This window comes from Astatotilapia calliptera, chromosome 5 (genome assembly GCF_964374335.1).
Source record: "Astatotilapia calliptera chromosome 5, fAstCal68.1, whole genome shotgun sequence".
Classification (NCBI taxonomy): Eukaryota; Metazoa; Chordata; class Actinopteri; order Cichliformes; family Cichlidae; genus Astatotilapia; species Astatotilapia calliptera.
In genome coordinates, this window is record NC_137426.1 from 31,040,385 (window position 1) to 31,054,104 (window position 13,720).

Here is a 13,720-nt window from a genome sequence, read left to right on the forward strand (position 1 = left end):
AATGTCAGAAACACTCCAAACATTCATAAGGCATGCAGAAGGATCATCTCAGAAACATTCACGGAAGCCTATGTTTGCATATATAAATGCTCACAGTACACATTTACATGTGATAAAACCAGCGTCGCTGGCTTGTTTTATCTTGTCTTATCATTAACTTTGCAATGCGTTTATGCTGGCAACTAGCAGAAACACAGCAAGCGCTCAATTCAAAACTTCCACATGTTGAAAGGTACCTCTTTTGCTGATTAATCTAGTAATTACCAATTAGCTTTGGTAATGACTTGCATCCAGGCAGACTTCAGTGCAGCGTGCCTGTTTTATCTTCATTAGAAAGAAGGAGGCTGAGAGCAGTGAGGCACATTTTTACACCCCCCCTCTCCTGGGATATTACTTGGCAGCAGGTCAGGTTTCATATCATACTAAAAGTAAATCTTCTTTTTTTTCCCTTTTCTTGTATGTATTGCACATATTTCTTGAAAACTCTCCTGGGAGATATTAAATAAAGCGCTTTTTTTAAACTTTCCAAAGCCTTTTCCTTTCATTCATTAAAAAATCCTTGTAAGCATGACATTAGCTGTTCAAATCAGCCTAATCAGCTCAAAGATTTATATCATAAAGAGTTTATCACTACATCTCACCCCACTCAGCACTCAGCAGGGACCTCTGTAATGTGAAATCACTATAGGGGGCACTATGAAAGTACTTATCAGAAGCATAATGCTCTCTTCACTTAGTCTCCTCCGGCTGTGGGCTTCAGCTCAGAGCATGTTCTGCCAGTTCTGAAATCAGCCCTAATGGCTGCCTCCCATAGTTTGGGTTTAGACTTCCTCCGAGCCTTTTCTACAAAATTGGACCGTGCTGCATAACAACAGTGCGTTTTCAACACGACCTCTGAGACTGAAAACACCGGGCTAATTCAGAGGCCAGAATCTGCTGCTCTGTCAGCGTCGCCATCGACTGTGCACCTCCCTCAGTATCATAGGCTCCTCACCAGGGTAAATATTTACTAATGTGCACTCAGTAACATCTGTTGTGGTTTGGGCTGAAGCAGCACAGCAGAGCAGTGGAGATGAAGCTCATCCTGAACTCATGGGAACGTACACAGTCTCAGGTTCCATCCGCTCATCGTGAGGCTTCAAATGCCACAAACAACTGGTCCCAGATGTATGTCATGATGAAACACAGATGAATTAAAAGCTCAGGGGATATCTTAGATTGTTTAGCCTAAGAAGTAGATAAGTGGCAGTTGGCAGGATTATTATAATGTAATATAGATCACCAGATGGGACTCGTGAAACATCTGTGGAAACAAGGCATAATCCATGTGTGAGTCAAATTTATGCAAATTTTAATTAATAAAATAATATTATTCAAAAAATAATTCCTTTTGTCAACAAATACTTCCAAATACAACAATTTGGATAAATTACAAAGAATTGCCATATTAAATATTTCCCAACTTTTATAGAAAGTATGTCAAGTACATCAAAATAAAAGCCCCACTGAACAATACCTACAGACATTTTAATATGTTTTTAAGGCAACAGGGTTGCTCGATTACCTGCTAAAAATTATGAGACTTTATAACAAAATATTCAAAAATATCAAATATTTATATTTTAATCTGATTCTATAAAAATAGAAAAAATGCTGGAGGTTCCTCTTTCTACTGCAATTACAAGACAGTTGTAACACAAGTAATGTCTATAGCAGGTGAAAAAAACATCTAAATCCTGAAACAAATGTCTTCCAACATCAGTCTTCAGCCTGTCTTGAACTGGCATATTTAGCAGATTCTTTCAATGACCACATACATACACTTCACAGACACAAACACTCGCAAACAGTCCAGCATACCCCTCAACAGGTGCATGCACACATCTTGCTAAAGGCTTTTTCATGCTCTACCCTGGGAACCTAATTCTATATATGTACATTCATGAGAACAGGGAGGTCCATTCAAATGTTAAGCTTTGATGGAGTGGACACATGGGACATAAGAGACTGCTGGAAGAAGAGACACCTGCTAGGATACACGCTAAGCTGTGTCCTCTTAACTCACACCAGTAAAATGTCCTGTTTCCACATAAATCACTACATAAAATAATGTGCCATAACTGCATGTGTGGGTAAAGATGAGATTTACAGTGCGAATAACAAACTAAATGGTGACAAATTCCTTAACAATGTGGTTGCAGTTACTTCTATTGCAATGCTGGATTTAATTGTTATTGGATCCCAGTGTAAAACACCTTGTTTTGCTCTGTATTTCACAGATGCACAGAATCTCGCAGTAGAGTCGTTTCAGCTGTGTGGTGGCTGAAAATACCTACTTGTCACCTTAGTAAAATAATATGTATTAGCATGGCAGGCGGGAGGCGGGGCAAAGCCAACACATATTTTAATGCTTTCTTTGTTTTTTTATTTTATCATTAATTCTGCAGTGCAGTTCTTAAATCCTGGTCAACTTTGAAACTGAAATCATGTTTAAGCTAACATCTAAGTTAGCATATAAGCTAACCTTTTAGCTAATATACTTATATGATGAGTTAGTATATTATCTAAAAGCTCTTTGTCTGTAACTGAGAAACAGCCTCACAGCAGTTTCTTACTTCCTTTGGTCTGTAACCTCCCACTTCATTTATGTAACAAATATTAAAAGCTGAACCATGTGCAACTTTTAAAAATGAAACCCTAGATAATCCAGGGATTCACTTGTCTTGCTCTTATAATGAGCAAAAACAAAATAACATTCTTTGCTTATGATGTTTAATGACTCTTAAATTGAAAATGTGGACAACATAATAAAAGGCATGTCTGGGTTTTGGTCAAAGCTGATTCATTAACCAAAGACCAATGATTCAGTGGTGGACCAGAGCAAATACAACTAAAACTCTAAGATGTGGATTTGTCAAGCCCACTGACGCATTGCTCACATACATCCTGGCTGAATACATCCATTACAGGGCAGAGATGAGCAAGAAAAACTATGGCTTACCATCAAGACAACTAACATGCATATAAATCATCGTCTCTGTTTATGTTTTAATTAACACAAAGACCAGGAAAGTTTGAGTTTCGGGTTGTGAGCAATTTTGTATGGCTATATGGATGTTATAAAGGTCATGGTCTCTGAGGCACCCTCCTCCAACTCCTTTGGACAATACACTGTAAAAACTTCCACATAACCTAGGCGTCGTTCCCACGCTGATGTGAGCAGGGGCCCCTGGCACCAAGGACTTATAAAATGAAGCCCAGGTTGGACCCCTCCAGCAGCATGACAGACAGTGTACCAAAATGCTCTTACCACCCCCCAAACACACCAAACACAAATAAAGCCTGTGTAAGTGAGCTGTGTAGCCCCCACAGCTGCTGTGGCCATGTTTTTTTATGAGTCGTGCTATGACACTGTGCCCCGTGTGAGCCGTAATGAGCCCTCCTACCACTTCTTGCTTATTGGATCAGGTAAGGGTGGGAATGTTTTGCCTTTATTGGGTATTCTGCTTAGTGTCGAGTTACTCCACCGTTAAAGTGAACGATGTTAATTAGGTGTGGATGGTGCAGGCCGACTGCTGAACAAACCTAAAGTCAAATAAAAGACTGAAAATTGTTTTCAAGGTATACAACAGGATGATAGCTGGATTAGGAGGATTAATTATTGAAGAAAATCATAAAAATGTGGTCTCCACACTCATTCTTCTGGTATTGTATGTCACTTACAGATCTCAAGATTTAATACTATCATAACGTGTGGTTGTTGAGGGGGTTACTTACTCAAGTTGATATAACTAGAGTAGACCCATATACTATCGCTGACATGCTTATAGTAAACGGTAAACTTTAACCACATCCCTCCATACTGCATGACAGGCTTTAAAGAATGAAAAATGAGGCAGCACAATATAGAAACCAATGTGCTGGCTGACATCTATAATCTATAAAAGTCATTGTTAGCAGACACTAATGGGAATTGTATACATCTTTTGTGAGAAAGGAAGGAAAATGTTTGAACAAACTTGTTAGTCTGTGCACTGGAAGAGTTGAGGTAGGAAGCCGGAGCCTCTATTCTCCCTTGGTTCCATTAAAATCACACAAGCACAGCAAATGCCCTCCAACTTGTGGTGTAACGTTACAGTGAAGCCCATGAAACAAACCTGGCTCCACATTAACCGATGTCATATGTTTGTCGGGCGATGGGCTATTCTGTCCTGAAACATCTTAAAACCTCTACATGACTCAAAGGAAGTGCGTGAAGCCTTATAGACTGATTTGATGAGGCACTGGGAGTTAGGTCATGTGAGTTTGAGAAGTTATTGTTTGTCTCTGTCAATATGAGGTGAGCCAACAGTAAATGTGTCCTACAGGGTGAAAGTTTAAACTTTTTTAGCTTTCACTGCGTTCATATGAGTAAGGATCTCTAGACACGCTGTTAATCACTTTTATGAGGGTCAAGTAGCTGTGGCTGTGCAAAGGAGACACAGGAGGAAGTGGCTAATGACTCCATGTTTACTCATGGACACACACACACGCTCCATTCAGACCCTCTTTGCACCCCACTAACCCTGTGACATAGGACAGGAACAGTTTATAGTATATTAACCTGACTTGCTGTAGACCTTTTCAGACATGGCACAGTGGTACTGCTAGCCTCTTCAAGCTAGCAAAGTGATAGCATTCTTTCAGACACTGGTCACTTTTGTTTTAATGTTCATCACGGTTTCATTTAAACGCACAAGAGTGACAGAAAAACTCACACTATGCACAAAATTTTTAAATGGATTCTAGCAAAATCGAACCAGACCTCTGAATGTTTCATTGTCTCCTCTGTCACTAATACTGGGGTAAACATTCATGTGAAACTTAATACACACCATGATTCAAAGGCTTGTATAACCACCTTTAGCAGCACTAACTTAGCTTTTTGACTTCATCGAGTCTCTCACATTGTTGTGGAGGAACTCTGGCCCACTCTTCTTATGCTGCTTCAGTTCATCGAGGTTTGCTGGCTTTCATTTATGCCCAGGTCTTTGTCAAGGTCCCACCACAGCAGTGGGTCTGGACCATTGCAACGCCTTCTTCCCCCTTTCTGCTGCTTTTAGGATCATTATTCTGTTGCATGACTTTAGGCCAAACTCTATGCCTCATGTATGACTATGGACTATTTTGGTATACAGAGGAGTTCAAGGTCAGCTCAACAACTAAAAGATGCCCTGGTCCTGTGCTGCAAAACAAACCCAAATCATCACCCCTCCAAAACCGTGTTTGACAGTTGGTGTGAGGTGTTTGTGCTGATGTGCTGTGGTTGGTTATCTCCAAACGCAGCACTCTGCATTATGGCCAATCATCTCTGCTTTTGTCTCATCTTTCTAAAGGACATTGTTCAAGAAATCTTGGTTGTTTTGTTTTTGCCATGTTGCCATGTTCTTTTCTGAGATAAGTTTTTTTCACACATTGATGCTCTGTAGTGCTACAGCTCTATTTCAGTGTCTTCTTTACGGATCTACAACTTGTGAAAATGCCAACATCTACCTTGTGATGGGGTGAAAGGGTTTTAAAGTCATATAACGTGGTAGACCAACACACTGCCTCACTTCTGTTTTGCAGCAGGAAATTGTCAATTATTTGAGAGTGGTTTTGTGTGTGTTTCCCAATTGCTGTGGGCAATGGATGTGCTTGGGTTAGGTTAATCAAAGGCAGGTGTATTTGATTGCACTCATACTCAACACTGTGGCTTAAGACGTAGAGCAGGGCATATTCTAATCAGAAGGTTGATGGTCTAATCCCCGGCTGCTCCAGTCTGCACGTCATTGTAAAACTGAGTGAGATATAGGGCGCTGAGTTGACCTGAGTCATCAGGGTGTGAATGTATGAGAATATCAGATAGAAAGCACTTAGATGTAGAAAAAAAGGTGCTTGTACAGATGTGTGGGTTAATGAGACATGTTGTATAAAGCATTTTGAGTCCTATACAAGAACCAGTCTATTTACCATTTCAAACTGCAAACACTGATGCCACATTTTCCTGTTCCTCTGTGCAGGTATGTTGTATTGATTTAAGATGATTTAGGTTTTTAAAAATTTCATAGTAGACATTCATTCATGTTTCTGTAAAGGAGCATCATTAAGTTCCAGCTGACTACTTGGACATGTTTCTGTTTTTCTGTGCAGGCCACATACAGGGTGGTCCATCAGGGAGGACAGCAACTGAAGTTTTCAGGATACTGAAGAGTTTAGCCAACCTGGGGCAAAAGCTTGCACTGACCTTAGACTTTGTGTTTTCTCACTTAAGTTTATGCATCAAATACTATACCTGGGACTATTTTGATTAGTGAGATTTGTATAATAAATTATATTTCAAAAATGTAAAATAACATATAATATATATATATATATATATATATATATATATATATATATATATATATATATATATATATATATATATATATATATATATATATTTTAATAACTATCACTAGACATCATCTTTGACAGCTGAGGCTGTTGGTCAGACCTAAAATCTGTATGTTAAACTTAGAAAAAGGATGATGTCAAAGATCAAATGAAAACTGATTTTCATTCAATTTCAATTTGCTAATACAGTAAAAGCTCCCTGGACCAGTTATTATTTTTGTAAGCCTTCTCTCTGATATCAGGGACTTCCAGTTTCTAGGACCACAAATTCAGAGTGACAAATATGGTGCCGCTGTCATGGTAAACTGAGTTGTGCTTTTGGCTAGACTGGACACGTGCAGTTTTAATGTCATGGTGCGTGCACATGTGGCACAGAAAGGTGCTTTTTATATATGAGTCGGAAATGCAACCAACCCAAATGCCTGATGGTTTGAAAAGGCGGCTATGGGGTTTGTTTTGTGTCACATAGCTGTTATTTTTTTCATCTGTCAAATCAAGAGAGGAAACGCTCATTTTGACAGACATCAGGCTCATTCCTCCCATTGAAATCACTGGGAGGCACCACAGTATGCATTTTAAATCAGCAGCATTTAAAACAGGGCAAGCTGTTGGCAGGTTCTATGAGGTCACTATGAGTGACAATGTAAAGGGTAAGAGGTCAGCAGGGACTGGGTACCTTTGGCTCTTTCATTTCCTCTGGAGTGAAGTGCCAGTCCCCTCCTGCCTCCTCGTCTCAGGCCGAGAGACCCCTGATGAGACCCAGAGAGAGGTCAAGCCACAGCACTGACACAGAAACTTTCAGACAAATTCTGCACATACCAGACTCTGTGCAACCACAAATAGGGCCAGTGCACTTGGTCCTCTTTATCCCGTCGTGTCACAGGACCCATCAGTAAGAAAGCAACACTGTATATAATGTGTGGTCAGGCGTTGTTATTCTTTCCTGGCTTAATCTACAAGATGACAATGTGTGTACCAGTGCATATAGATAATGCCAGGAAGTGCTCTGAAGCACGAAGACTTAAGGATTTTGTGCAACATAAATGTTCCATATCTGACACGAGGTCTTTATGCTGCACTCCCTCGCTTTGTCTCAGTAAGACTCAAGGATTTCCTTCCATGTTTTTCCCTAAACAGTATCAGTTCCAGATCAAGCGATCAGAATGTCCTGCCTGCGAGACCCAGACTAGTCCTCGGGACTGCTGAAATGAAAGATTTGTTGTGATTTTCATCATCCTTCCTCCAGATAATAACCTTCTTCTGGTGTCTGTGTTTTGCAAAGCGGGTAGAGGAGCAGAAGAACAAATAGATGAGTGAAGATGAATAAAGGTGGTTGTTCCTTGGGCACTGGTTCATACAGTGCATGCTTTGTATGTAATGAGAGGAGAGCAGTGGAGAGGGAGGAACACTGACAGACGTACAGGTGTGGCTGCTGTTGATGAGCGGTGCTGCCAAGTATGAAAAGACAGATAACGGTTCACTAACAGATGACAGGGAGAAGGAAAGGCATTCATACGGCTGATAGGAACTGTTCGTTGGGGTTGTTTTTATTATTTTGAGGCAAATTGTGAGATAAATATGTGTTTATAACTTATATGAAAACTGTTTCGTACATTTTCAAGAGAAAACTTGAAGCATACAGCATGTTTGCACCTTTTCCCACACAAAAACTAACATTTATAAAATAATCACAGTAAGAATGAGTCACTTAGACCTCGGACCAGGCATGCATAGTGATAAATTAGTGGTGCAAACCACAACCACATCTACCAGGTGATGTGAAGACACAATGTGGTTGACTCTACCTCATTTGTTGTTTTTCCTGCTGACAGGTCTGAGTGGTAGAGCTGCCACAACGCTGTTTACATGTTCATTTGTGGCTGATTGTGTGAGTGCAAGCAAGGGTAGTGAATCCACTGACATACATAAAACCCCACACAGATTTATGCATCTGGACCCTGATGTAAACATGTACATGGAGATCAGTTTTTTGATAACCTGCTAAATTTGTAAATTTGCTCACAAAGAAATAAACAGTCTCTCATTTTTATGATACTTTAATTTTAATAGAGACAGACAGAATATCAAACAAAAATCCACAAAAACACACATTACAAAAAACTTAAGTGAAATAAGTACTTGGTTTCCTTGAACTCAGCCACAATTCTGGCACGCGATTGTGGCTGTACCTTCTTAAGCATCTAAATGATTCAGAGAAGGCTTGGTTTGAAATGCTGTGGTCAAGTGAAATCAGAATCAAGTTCTTTGGTGGAAAGAACATCATCCCCTCAGGTGCAAACATTATGCTTTGGGGGTGTTTTTCTGATAACAGCTAAGGACCAATGGATGGGGCCATGTACTGTGAAGTCTTGGACAATAACCTCCTTCCCTCAGCCAGGACACTGAAGATGGGTCCTGAAAACATACAAAGGAATGGTTAAAGAAGAAGCACATTAAGGTCACTGAGTGGCTCAGTCAGTTTCCGGATCTCAATCCTGGAGAAAATCTGTGGAGGGAGCTGGAGCTTTGAGTTTCCACTTGAGAAAGTTTCTTTTATAGCAAAGTGATTCTTTAATATAGAGCAAAAACTCTACAAGTACAAAAAATCCCACTTTAAAGGATCAAGCGTGTACAAAGGGTAACGAATGCACATTTAATTATGAGTTTTCGTTTACAAAACATGTCAGCTCAGTGTTATGAATTTCCAGCCTGTGACACACATTAAACTTCTGCTTGCACCTATTTTCACTGGAAAACCTGTAAAATCTAAATGTTAATTGCCCGTCCAACTCCAAACAGAAGACAGTTGATGTTTCCAACTTGCTGCTCAAAATAATTGGAACATTTAGTAGGTTGAAGCAAAACAGAGCTGACCAAAGAGTGAAATATGAGACAAAAATTCAACAGACCTCCAGAAACAAGGGAGGGGGGGGGGATTCATAATGCGGTTAATTCATTGTATTTAATTACAATTTTATTTTATTTAATGATTCAAATTATTTTGTTTTTCTTGTCAGTACAGAAATCCAAACTGAATGACTACAACTTTCAGTAAATGTTACAGGTCTGCATCCATCAATCCAGCATTTAGCCCTCAACAGGCAGGTATGTTAAGATCTTTGATCTGTTCCTTTGAAGGAGAACTTGTGACGATCGAAAAAGACGACTACTTCTTCTCACGTGGAAGTTCCAGCCAATTAAAACAGCTACAGCTGCAGGCAAACCTTTACGATCTCTCGTTGAGCGAGACCTTCAACCTGTCAAGACCTGCTTGGTTTTCAGTGGCCACAGTGTGTCCTCTACTGCCACATTCCCACAGCTCCACACAGAAAAGCCAGCATTGCGTGGCCAGAGTTTCAGCGGAGAAACAAAACCTCCCCTTGCCAGCTTCATATGAGAATGCTCTAACATCCTCATGTGATATTGATGAAAGGCTCCGCCCAGACGGGTTATAGATTTTCTCAGCCCGCTTTGAAGAACATCAGAATCTCTTGTTTTTGTTCAGAGATTTATCAAGAATAGAGATGAAAACCTGCTCTCTGGGGATTTTGGTCGAGATCAGAGATATGTGCACTCTTTTCTCTCAAACTGTGATGGAGCCACGTGGTGAGGATGTCTCTAAGACTTGCTAGGGTTAGCAAAAACTCAAAAAATGATCAAACAGAACTGCAAACTCTTGAACTGAGAGAGCTGTCCAGTTGTCCAAACTAAAAAGTCTGAATTTGAGGAAGGAGTATTAGTTCTTTAATGCGTTCGTCCCAGAGATAACAGCTATGATTTCTGTGCCTGGAGCATCCTTCATCTAAGGCCTCAAGAAAAGCACTCTTTTTGCTTTTGACCACTCTGGTAAGATGTAACCTTAAGTATTTCCTGTCACCCTCAGTCCACAAACGCTCATGGTGGCAGGCTACAAGCTGAGGTTATATTGTCTTAGATGTTTCCCTCTGAAAATGAAGTTTTTGAGGGATTTTCAGCATAGCATTTCTAAACAAACTAGTTTTCTTTACAAAGCATAAATTATTATTTGCACACAGTAACAAAATAATTTCAGAAAAGAAACAACGAATTATCAGGGCACTTGATGAACTGGAGTGAGACATAACATCCAAAAATTCAAAGAGTGCCACACAGCACTGAACAAGCCTCTACACAGGAATGGACTATGAGGTTGCATGCTGAGAAAACTCCCCGTCTGCAGAAGAGACCCTTTTAGGCCAGACTAAAGTATCCTAAGGAAAACCTGGAGAAAGATATTGCATACTAGAAGTGTGTCCTTTGGCCAGATTAGACAAAATTAGAGCTCTTTGGTCACAGAAACCCTGCTTATGTTTAGAAGAGAGAGCCATACAACGAGCACGGTCCCCACTGTGAAACATGGTGGTGGGAGTATTATGCTGTGGTGATGGTTCAGTACATTTGCAACCAGGAACCTTGTCAAAGTTGAATTAATCATGAAGAAAGAAGGATGTGTGAAGACTTCTAAAGAAAACTTCAAGCAGTCAGCAGCAAAACTCCTTTTGTAGCCCAACATGACAACGGCCCAAAACATACATCATTCTTAGTGGAAAACTACCTCCAGAAGACCAGAGTGAACATTACTGGCTGGACTGCACAAAGCCCTGACTTGTATCCCTTTGAAAATCTGTGGGGTGAACTAAAGACAAGGTCCATGTCAGATAACCATCAAATCTGGAGGAGCTTGAAAGATTTGCCAAAGAAGAATGGGCTGGGATTGCTCAGGAGGTGTGTTGAAAACTATAACAAATCACTGCAGGCTGTTATCCAGTAAAAAAATGAAAAACAACTTACTATTAGCACCAGGCGAGTTAATAATTTTAAACCTGGTAGTTTTTGTTTTTCTGTGTAAAACAATGTTAGCATCCTTTTGAAAACCAGTGTTCTCTTTAAGCTCTGTTTAAAAGAACCTCAAAACTTTAAAAAAAAAAAATGAAATTTTGAATGGGTGGGACACGGGACTGTAATCATTTTGTCCTCATCTGTATAAAATCACCAGTTAATCAAATACAAACCACATCAAAAGTTTGGCAACGTTTCTCCAAAGTGATGTTTGAGGTTTCACTGCATTTTTTTTACATTTCCAGAGGTTGTCCTGGACAACGTGTACAGTGTGTATTATAGTGATGAAATCTGTTCACTATGCCAGAGTGATATATAAAGCATGAAAGAAAGAAAAAGCCATATAAATGTACGTGGTTTATCTATGAGATAAGGATGTTGGTCAAACAAAAAACTAAAATAGGACTAGAGAATTGGGGGAAATTAAACTTCTGGACCCAGCTATCCCTTAACTGTTGATGTCCTCTTCAAACCCCCCAAGGGAGATGTTTACCTCTGTATGCTCTCCTAGTTTAACCACCTAGTGACTGACAGTGAGTGGGTAGTGTTACAGTGGTGTTTCACAGATATTTAAACTGCCCAAAAACAACTTTATGACAGATTTGGTTACTTAGTCTCTCAGTGAAGCTCTATAAAGCCTGGGGGGGGAGCTTTTACCAAAATATCAATTATAAGAGCTGCAGCTCCCCTTAAACCACTGTGTCTTGGCAGGAGGATCCTCCCTTGAGGGACACACATGAGGGATGTAAATGTGTGAGTGTTTTAACCACTGAGTCTCTCCTTAGTGCTTCTCTACAGAGAGTCATCCACGTGCCTGACTGCATCCATCCCAGGAGCCACATCTGGAAACCACATGTGTTCAGGACCTGGGTGGAACCAAGCCAGGACCCAAAACAGCTCTGGGGGAGGTTTTCTTTTTTTCTTTTTTTTTGCAAAGGCTGGATTGAAGGATTAACCTGGCTGTCTGTCAATCATTTTTAATTACCAAGACTGCCTAGTAAAGTGAGTTCCTTCCCCATATTTTTATATTTTTCCTCATCCAGATGAAGTCATTCTGGCTGAACAAAAATGTGGAAATTTAGCTGGTAGCAGGGGGTACAACACACTACCTCTGCCATGGCTTGACTGAGCTCTGCTTTGATAAATTACACTCTAATTGCAGCTACAGTATGCAGCCAGTTTCTGAGCAACAAATGCATTTTCCCAAATCCTAACATGCTTGTTCGCAAAGCACAAATGATAAATCACAAAGAAGTTTCCCAGTGTGCTTAGCAATTTGTATTTGCACGATGAGCAGAGAAAAACATAGATACTCTAGTGACAAACAACTTTTTCTTTCTGCATAAACCAGTGCTCCTGCATGTTTAAACAACACATCAAAAATTCTTTATATTCCCATTTATTCTCCGAAACTTGTAATATATTTACAAACTTGTGTTTGTGTTTTTTGTGTTTTTTTAGCCTCAAAAGCAGTCGTTGGTTTCTGTTTTATTTGATTACTCTGAGGAAATGAACTTGCAGAGGCCTGCTGCAAATTGCTCAAACCAGGTAAATTATTACAGTTAATCCATTTTGCGCCACGTTTGTTTGACTCGTGGTACATTTATGTGCCAAGAGAAGCCTTGGAATCAGAGAGAAAATGCAGGCCCAGCAGATACACCTAATAATGTATGTAATAAAAGAGCCCAGTGAGAGTGTTAAAATGGTTTGGGGCAAGTGTTATAATACTTTTATGCCTGAATTACAATAAATAAGCACGTGCAAGTACCAACAGCGATAATTCTGGTATTCCCTGCTCAAAAGATAATTTTAGTGTAGTCGTTTACTCCCATAAAGCAAGCACCCATTATCCAAATCTGTTGACTATTTATATATAAATGCACTTTACCATTCAGACTTCAATGTAGAAAGCAGTAGCCTCTATTACTGTTGTAGCACTTCACTGTATTTATTTTGGGTATTTTTTTAATCCAAAAAAACCCCACTGGCAATAAGCTGTGTGGTGAAAATATAGTTATTGTAAAAAGAAAGTAAATCTCTTTAAATTCTATGGTTTTATGTATAAGAACATAATGAAAATAATCCGATCCTTAAAATTAGGTGGTAAAAATAGGTGCATCCTGAGGTGAAGCACAACACATGGCATATTACACAGTGTCATTATTTGTTCACCAAGAATTCAGACAAAGTGCAGAAGCGGTGTGTGCAAAAACTAAGAACAGCCTTACTGCTTCCATAGAAATTACAAGGATAAGTAGCAGCCAGGTGCTGCTAATCAAATGCACTGATGATCAGAAAGTGTGAGCACCGCATATAAAAGCAGGGGTTATGGCAGTTTTTCTATTCTGGAGCACATGTGTTAGTAAAATAAAGTGAAAAAGATCATTTTTAAGTGCAAAACATTCACTGCAGTTGTCAATCAGCCCAGGAGTGGGTGTCCCAGGAA